The sequence below is a fragment of the Triticum urartu genome, chromosome 7A (assembly GCF_056163025.1).
Source record: "Triticum urartu cultivar PI428250 chromosome 7A, HENAU_Tu73, whole genome shotgun sequence".
NCBI classification, from domain to species: domain Eukaryota; kingdom Viridiplantae; phylum Streptophyta; class Magnoliopsida; order Poales; family Poaceae; genus Triticum; species Triticum urartu.
In genome coordinates this window covers 62,006,287-62,015,181 of record NC_141879.1, presented here as the reverse complement: position 1 = coordinate 62,015,181, position 8,895 = coordinate 62,006,287, and positions in this window count along the sequence as shown.

The window sequence follows — 8,895 nt, the reverse complement described above, 5'->3', positions numbered from 1 at the left end:
ACAATGAGGTTCCTCAAATATGGGATTACTTTACTGGTGGCATTGCTTGTTTACCAGACACAGTAAATCAATAGCAGCTAAAGAGTTGGTTTAAGGGCATGGGACCGTGGGGACACCAGGACACTCAGCAGCGTAAAGGTGCAACTTACTTATCATACTGGGGAAAACAGCAGGAGTGCCATTTGTAACAAAGTTTAATTGCATCTTATCACCGGAGGCATTAGATTAACAATAACACTAGTTAGACATGTCCCTAAGGTAACAGTGTGACCGCTTCATTTTACATGCGCCCTTACATTAACAACAGCAAAAGGTTGGTATAAGGACATGCGACAGTGAACGCATCAGCACAATGTACCTACAAGGAGGCATAAAGTGGTGATGCCGAGTTTGTTCATGCTATGTGAGGGCAGCAAACCTAATCCTGGAGACCTTGTACTATGTGAGGGCAGCAAATCTAATCCTCGAGACCTTTTACTATGTGAGGGCGGCAAATCTAATCCTGGAGACCTTTTACTATGTGAGGGCAGCAAATCTAATCCTGAGACCTTTTACTATGTGAGGGCAGCAAATCTAATCCTGAGACCTTTTACTATGTGAGGGCAGCAAATCTAATCCTGGAGACCTTTTACTATGTGAGGGCAGCAAATCTAATCCTGGAGACTTTTACTATGTGATGGCAGCAAATCTAATCCTGGACATACTCTGTTGACTTGTCCACCAGCCGCCAGTTTCTATCCTTTTTTCAACCAATAATAGATCTGTTCCTTATCCAGTTTGTACTGCGTTTTCCCATTATTTCCCTTTTCAGCCAAGAGACCGGTTGGGTATCCGGTCTCTACTACTTTCACCATATTATTTCCTCTTTGAATCAAGTCCTAGATTCATGCTACAACTTTCCCCCCTTTCTTCGTTGTTTGAACAAAGCCCTAGATTCGAATGCATGAAGTAGCTTTACCTCTAATAATACTAAAAATTTAAGTGGCTTTGGAAGAGCTGATGGGAGTAGAAAAAGATGCACATCCAGACACGTGGGGAGCTGGGGCAGTAGAGCAAGGCCGCTTTCGAAGAACTTATACCTGAGGGTCATCGGGATGTCGGCGGCGGCAGGTCAGATCTATGGACAATATGGCAGGGAGGAAAAAGGGTTGGTGGACCTCCCGAATCGGCGCTGTGTCAGAGAGAACGGCACGGGCAGAGGATCGGGCCCCTCCGGCAGCTGTGGGTTTCCTCCCTCGGCGGTGATGACCGCGTGAACGATGCACCTTTTAGTCCTCTACACACACCAGCCGAAGGGATCCGGCCGGATCTGTGACCAGTGGTGAGCAGAGAGAAAATGTTGCTACCGCTGTCTTGTTTATATCTGGAGAGGATGAGAGAATGAAGAGAGCAACCCTAGTAAAGCAAGCGCTCAGGCCCCTGCGTCCATATATAGTGGAGTGATTATCTTTTTTCTCTCCACAACAAGCGTTTCAATTTGTGTACGTGGCATTAAAGAAAAGAAACTCTCTATTTAAGGTGACTACTGTATGACTCCTACTTACTACTAGTAGTAGTACTACAGTATTGTTCACTTGTGCTCCCCGCCCCTCCATTCATTGAACAACCCCACGGGTGAATAAACATACAATACTTACTGTATTTATATAGAATGAACAAGCTCGAACTATTTTCGCGTAGTTAAAAGTTGATGGCGGGGCTTTTCCCGGGCAGTACGCATGGCAGTTTTTGGGTAGGCGGTTTGACAGAGAGGCGAGGAGGGTGAGCGAGTGGGGCTGTGCGATTTGATGGCGCGTTACTGCTGGAAAGACTTGTGATATGACCACTCACTATAGTCATGAATTACTGGCGGTCCAACCGGGGTGATGCCCCCCTTCCGTTCCGCGCTCTAATCTGGTGCATGACACATCGACCCGGATGCTGGCTCTCCCACATGTCAGAGTAGTAAGAAGGAGTAAAGAATGATGCGGTATATACTAGTACTATACTACAGCCTCCGTTTCTAAATATAAGTCTTTGGAGAGATTTCACTATGGACCACATACGGAGAAAAATGAGTGAATCTACACATAAAATGCATCTATATACATCCGTATGTGGTCCACAATGAAATATCTACGAAGACTTATATTTAGGAACGAAGGGAGTACTACTCAGGTCGGAGGATAGCGAACCACGCAGCCCAGTGAACCAGCAGTGCGAACCACGGTAGCCCAGTGAACCAGCAGTAGAAAACAGTGTGGTGATATGGCCATAAAAAACAATGTGCTACGGTCCACACTATAGCAAGTATAGTAACAATCCTCTTTGTTTGGATCCCTGAGTTAGAGCTAGTTTGGGTTGAAATAGCCTCAAATTATCGAAACAACAGGGCTTAGTTTGAGCTAGTTTGCTCTAACCCAGCTAAAAAAACTAGCCCGGTGGAGAGGTTCTAATTGGGTTAGTTATCCTCGGGCCCACTAGAAGAGAACTAAAAAAATCTCCCCTGTCCGCACCATATCGCTCCCCCTCCCCACCTATCACACGACTCCTCTCTGTTCCCCATAGGGTCGCTCGCCCTCTCTCTCCTCCGGCCACCCTCTCCTTCCGGCTTCTACCGCCCTACTCCGGCCGCCCTCTCCCTCCGGCCTTCGAAGGTCACCCCGCTCCCCTTTTACTAGTCGTTTTTCTCCCTCTTTCGTGCGCGGCGGCGGCGCATCTACCAGGGAGGTCGCGAGAGGGGTGAGTTTGTTCGTTCCTTCTCTGTCTCACGGCCATATCAGTGATCTTGCTTGCTCTAGCACTAATTCTGATTTGGAAAAGTAGATCCTGATCAAACATGGTATAGATTTGTGGTGCACACATGGAATTGTTTGATGCTGCTTGAGGAGGTAATAAATCTTTCTAGAGGACCAAAGATTCAGGTCACCTTTCTAGGTATTTCAATTTCAGGCTTGCATTATTTCTAGAGGCCCAAAGATTCAGGTCACCTTTCTAGGTATTTCAATTTCAGGCTTGCATTATTTCTAGAGGCCCAAAGATTCAGTTCACCTTTCTAGGTATTTCAGTTTCAGGCTTGCATTATTTCTAGAGGCCCAAAGATTCAGTTCACCTTTCTAGGTATTTTAGTTACAGGCTTGTATTATTTCTAGAGGCCCAAAGATTATGTTCCCAGTCGGCGGCAAGCGGCCCTGCTACCCATGGCGGTGTCGACCTCAACTCGCAAGGGCCGGCGTCGGAGGAGTTCCCGGGGCTTGGGCTCTACAGAGCCTTCCTCCAGAGCGACAAAGGAGAGCTCCTCCCTCGGTGCATGAGGGGCTCCGGGCTTCCTCCCTATCATGAATCACTTCCGTGATGAGTTAGCTCATTCTTTGTTTCATGAAGTGTTTTTTTAATTTGTGAAGCTTGATTGACGACTTGTATGTTTCTGTGGGATATCTCATTTGTATGGACAAAGTAAAAATTATCATGTTTTGCATGCTTGATTTGTATAGATGGTTCGTTTATGTCAATTGTGAGCGGGAGGAGGCCACAGAAGAGCCGGCCACACCAAGAGGGCGCTTGGATCCAAGGGACTTATTTTAGTCTGACTAAAAATAGTCTCTTTAAGAGGCTAAAAGTTCCAAGCACCCCTGACTAAAGAGGGGCTAAAACAAGTCTTGAGACTAAAAAAATTTAGTCAGGGGTACCCCTACTAAAATGTGGATTAGTCATCTCACTCCTCACTTAACTCCTCTCCTTTAACACAGGCAAGTTCTGGATTGGAGCGTTTGGAGGATAATAAATGCTCATTTGCTTGATTTTAGTATCTTTAGTATTTGGATCCAAGCATGGGTGAGGCTCGCAAGTTTTTGTCTCACTACTTTTAGTCATGGAACTAAAATGTATCCAAGCACCCTCAAAATCAGGCAGGAAATAGGGTCCAAAGTAGTCAAATGATTGAGATAGAGCATTTATTGTCAATCTAACTGAGGGAGTCCTGGATTAGGGGGTGTCCAGGTAGCCGGACTATAGCCTTTGGCCAGACTCTTGGACCATGAAGATACAAGATTGAAGACTTCGTCCCGTGTCTGGATGGGACCTTCCTTGGCATGGAAGGCAAGCTTGGCAATACGGATATGTAGATCTCCTCCCATTGTAACCGACTCTGTGTAACCCTAGCCCTCTCCGGTGCCTATATAAACTAGAGGGTTTTAGTCCATAGGACGAACAAAAATCATACCATAGGCTAGCTTCTAGGTTTTGCCTCCTTAATCTCGTGGTAGATCTACTATTGTACTACCCATATCATCAATATTAATCAAGCAGGAGTAGGGTTTTACCTCCAACGAGAGGGCCCGAACCTGGGTAAAAACATCATGTCCCTTGTCTCCTGTTACCATCCGCCTAGACGCACAGTTCGGGACCCCCTACACGAGATCCACCAGTTTTGACACCGACATTGGTGCTTTCATTGAGAGTTCCTATGTGCCGTTGCCATCAGGAAGGATGCCTCGTCCCGTCTTTAAAGACGGCACCGTTGCTAAGGGAGCATTGGCTGTCGGCCAAACTCTCCGGCTAGGCGGTTTCCTTATGGCCGCCTGTTCGGCCGCTGCGCCGACGATGACTTCTCGGGTCATCAAAAGCAATCTTCACGTCAACTCGGAACTCGCCGAGCAGTTAGATCCAATGGAGCTCTCTTCCCTAAACGATCTCTTGGATCGCATCGCCGCCCTGGTAGTCGCTACAGACTACAATCAGATTGGGCCTAAACCCGATCAGAGAGAGATTAACTCTCCCCAGGTCACCCATCATGTTGCAGTGGTTGAGGAACAATGCGGCGACCCTTCATCTATCTTAAGGACTAGCTATGTCCGGATTCCCGATCCCTCCAAGCCGGATATCCGCGAAGGGGTGGGCGTCACTCAAGACCTGAACCTAGGGTCAGGCAACGGGCTAGATTCATCGGATAACATCCAAGAGTCCAAACTTCCGAGTTTGGAAACTCCTTGGCCCCTGAGTCTCAGATTGGGTAAGATTTCGGATTCAACTCCACCCACCCACCCGAACATAAGCGATCTATCCCAAATTATGCAAGAGCCCGAAGAAACAGTACATCATTACTGGGCCACATTCCTCCTGGTTATGAACAGGATAAAGGACTGCTGCGAGGAAGATGCAATTTCATTCTTCTGCAATAATTGCAAGGACAAGGGAATCCTCAACGCCATAAGTCACCGTGAAATTACACGCTTCGCTGACTTGGCGTCCATAGTACGATGGAAAGCGCCTGGAAAACCAAAATAAATTTTTGGGAGAATCCGGCCCTGAATACAAACCCAGTCCAAAATAAAAGGGTGCATTATCGCCAGACACCCGGGTTAAACACCAAAAAGCAAAAACCCTCTACAGGGCATGGAACCGTACTGGAGGGATGGCTCAATGGACCCTGTAAAATTCAAGGTACAGAGGGCGCCACACCAACTCATATCCTTAGAGCATGTTGCATACTCCGGCAGCTGGCCAGAAGTGGCGAAGATCTTCTAACCCCAGAAGCCACAGAGCACCAGCCCAGGGATACCAGTACGGTATTAACAGTCTTCGAGACTTTCGCATCAAACAATATGCGGAAACAAACACTCCGCAGCCTTGCCGAAGTCTACCAGGTAGCAACAATAAACCCATGGAGCGACACGGCTATTACCTTTAATACCAGTGACAAACCTAAATTTCGAATAGCCCGAGCACCAGCCGCATTGGTCCTCAGTCCAATAGTGGATGGCTTTCGCCTTACCAAGGTACTCATGGACGGTGGCAGCGGATTGAATGTCATTTATGAGGAAACCCTTCAAAAAATGGAAATAGACTGGAGCCGCATTGAGCGAAGCAGCACAACCTTTAGAGGAATAATCCCCAGTCGGGAAGGACGCTGTACAGGAAAAATCACAAGATGTGGTGTTTGGCACACCAGATAATTACAGGTCCGAAGAGATCACGTTCCAAGTGGCCCCGTTCAGTAGCGGATACCACGCTCTGTTAGTGCGGGAGGCGTTTACAATCTTCCAAGCCATACCCCATTACGGGTACGTGAAGCTCAAAATGCCCGGGCCCAACGGAATCATCACACTTGCTAGTGATCCGGACATAGCACTCCGCGCCGAAAACAAGACAGCCGCACTGGCCCTCGAGGCACTATCCGAAGCCCTAGCGGCTGAGGAACTAACTACGCTGCGCTCCACAATGAATAGGGACAATGTGATACTCGACAAAAGATCCAAGTCCACCTTCTTTAAACCAGCAGACGAAATAGTCAAATTCCAAGTCCATCCAACGGACCCTACGAAAACAGCTTCCATTGGGGCACAATTAAACCCTGATGTAGACGCCGCACTGTGAGAGTTCCGATGTGAGAACTGGGACATTTTTGCCTGGCACCCTTCAGACATGCCAGGAATCCCATGCAGGCTGGCCGAGCACAACTTAAATATACTAAAAGGATTCAAGCCAATCAAGCAGGCTCTTCGGCGTTTCTCCGAACCTAAGAGACAAGCCATGGGGGAGGAACTAGCCCAGCTATTGGAGGCCGGATTCATCAGAGACATAAAACATCCGGACTGGCTAGCAAACCTGGTGATGGTACCAAAGAAGGACAAATCCTGGCGCCTGTGCGTCGATTTTAAGGACCTCAACAAGGCTTGCCCAAAGGATCCCTTCCCCCTCCCCCGCATCGATCAAATTATTGATGCTGCCGCAGGGCACGATTCATTGTGTTTCCTCGATGCATACTCCGGCTACCATCAAATTAAGATGGCAGAGCCAGACCAAGCCACAAAGGCATTCATCACACCATACGAACCATTCTCTTTAACACAATGCCCTTTGGGCTCAAAAACACTGGCGCAACATATCAGCGCATGATTCAGACATGTCTGGCAAACCAGATCGGCAAAACAGTGGAGGCATACGTAGATGACATGGTTGTCAAATCCAAGCATGCCGAATCTCTAGTAGACGACTTGAGGCTCACATTCGATAACCTCCGAACATACGACATCAAGCTCAACCCAGATAAATGCGTTTTCGGCGTACCAGCCGGAAAGCTCTTGGGCTTCATTGTATCCGGTAGACGAATTGAAGCAAATCCAGCCAAGATCCGAGCTCTGTCACAATTGGATATCCCAAAGGACCTCAAACAAATACAAAAACTGACTGGATGTGTGGCGGCTCTAAGCCGGTTTATCTCCCGCTTGGGGGAAAAGGCATTACCCTTTATCTCCTCCTCCGGCGGACCAAACACTTCGAGTAGACAGACGCCGCCACGGCTGGACTCGACGAAATAAAAGCCATATTGGCAACAAACCCAGTCCTGGCCACGCCAAACATCGGTGAACCAATGTTATTATACATTGCGGCAACTCATCAAGTTGTAAGCGTCGTGCTCGTCATCGAACGCGAAACGGACGGACATAAATACCCCCTTCAAAAGCCGGTTTACTATGTATCCACTGTCCTCACTCCATGCAAGTCACGGTACCTGCATTATCAAAAGATAGCGTATGCGGTATTCATGGCATCCCGAAAGCTGCGACACTACTTTCAAGAGTGTTCGATAATGGTAGCCTTGGAAGTGCCACTTAATGATATCATAAACAACCGCGACGCGACGGGCCGGATTGCAAAATGGGCCATCGAGCTCCTCCTATTCGACATAATCTACAAGCCACGGCGAGCTATTAAGTCGCAAGTATTGGCCGATTTCGTCGCCGAATGGATGGAAGCCGAACTCCCTAAAGAGTACGGCACATATTCCAATTGGATCATGCACTTCGACGGCTCGAAAATGTTGGCTGGTCTGGGGGCTGCCATCGTTTTGACGTCCCCAAATGGAGATACAGTATAATACGTACTCCAGATAATGTATACGGACTCCGGACTCCAACAATGCAGCCGAATACGAGGCCCTTCTACATGGTCTCCGGATGGCAGTATCCATGGGCATTCAACGCCTAGAGGTGCGCGGGCATTAGAACCTCGCGATATCCCAAATAAATGGAGACTTTGATGCCAAGGATCCGAAAATGGCAGCTTACCGCAACGCCATCCTAAAAATGTCAGCTCGGTTCGAAGGGTTCGAATTTCACCATATAGACCGGGAAAATAATCAGGCAGCAGACGTCTTGGCACGCATTGGCGCAAAACGCGATGCGGTCCCCCCAAACATCTTCTTGGAGAGGCTAATCGAGCCATCTGTAGTATGGGAAGGGGAACCCGGCAATAACAGCCCGGACCCAGCTGCACTGCCCGATACCGAACAGTCTGATATAATTGGAGGCCCTGCCAATGAAATAACATCTTCTGCCCACGTAATAACGGTCATCATCGCCCCATGGACAGAACCATTCCTAGCCTACCTTACCAGGCAGGAACTCCCCGAGGACCAAAACGAGGCACGCTACATAGTGCGGCGATCTAAAGCCGATAAAGTCCGCGAGGAAGAGCTTTATAAGAAAAGCACTACCGGAGTCCTTCAAAGGTGCATCTCTGAAGAGGAAGGGCGGAATCTTCTGGCTGAAATTCATGCCGGACTCGGCGGTCACCACACTGCAGCTCGGGCCCTTGTGAGCAAGGCCTTCCGTACAGGATTTTATTGGCCAACGGCCCGGGCAGATGCTCAGGACTTAGTCCAACGCTGCGTTGGTTGCCACCTTTTTGCAAACCAAAGCCACATGCCACCCACCGCCCTCCAAACTATCCCCATCACCTGGCCCTTCGCGGTCTGGGGGCTTGACATGGTTGGACCCCTTAAAGGAGGAACCCACAAGAAAAAATACTTGCTGGTCATGGTGGACAAGTTCACCAAATGGATAGAAGCCAAGCCTGTTAAGACGGCCGAATCCGGACCGGTGATAGACTTCATATCTGGGGTCGTACACCATT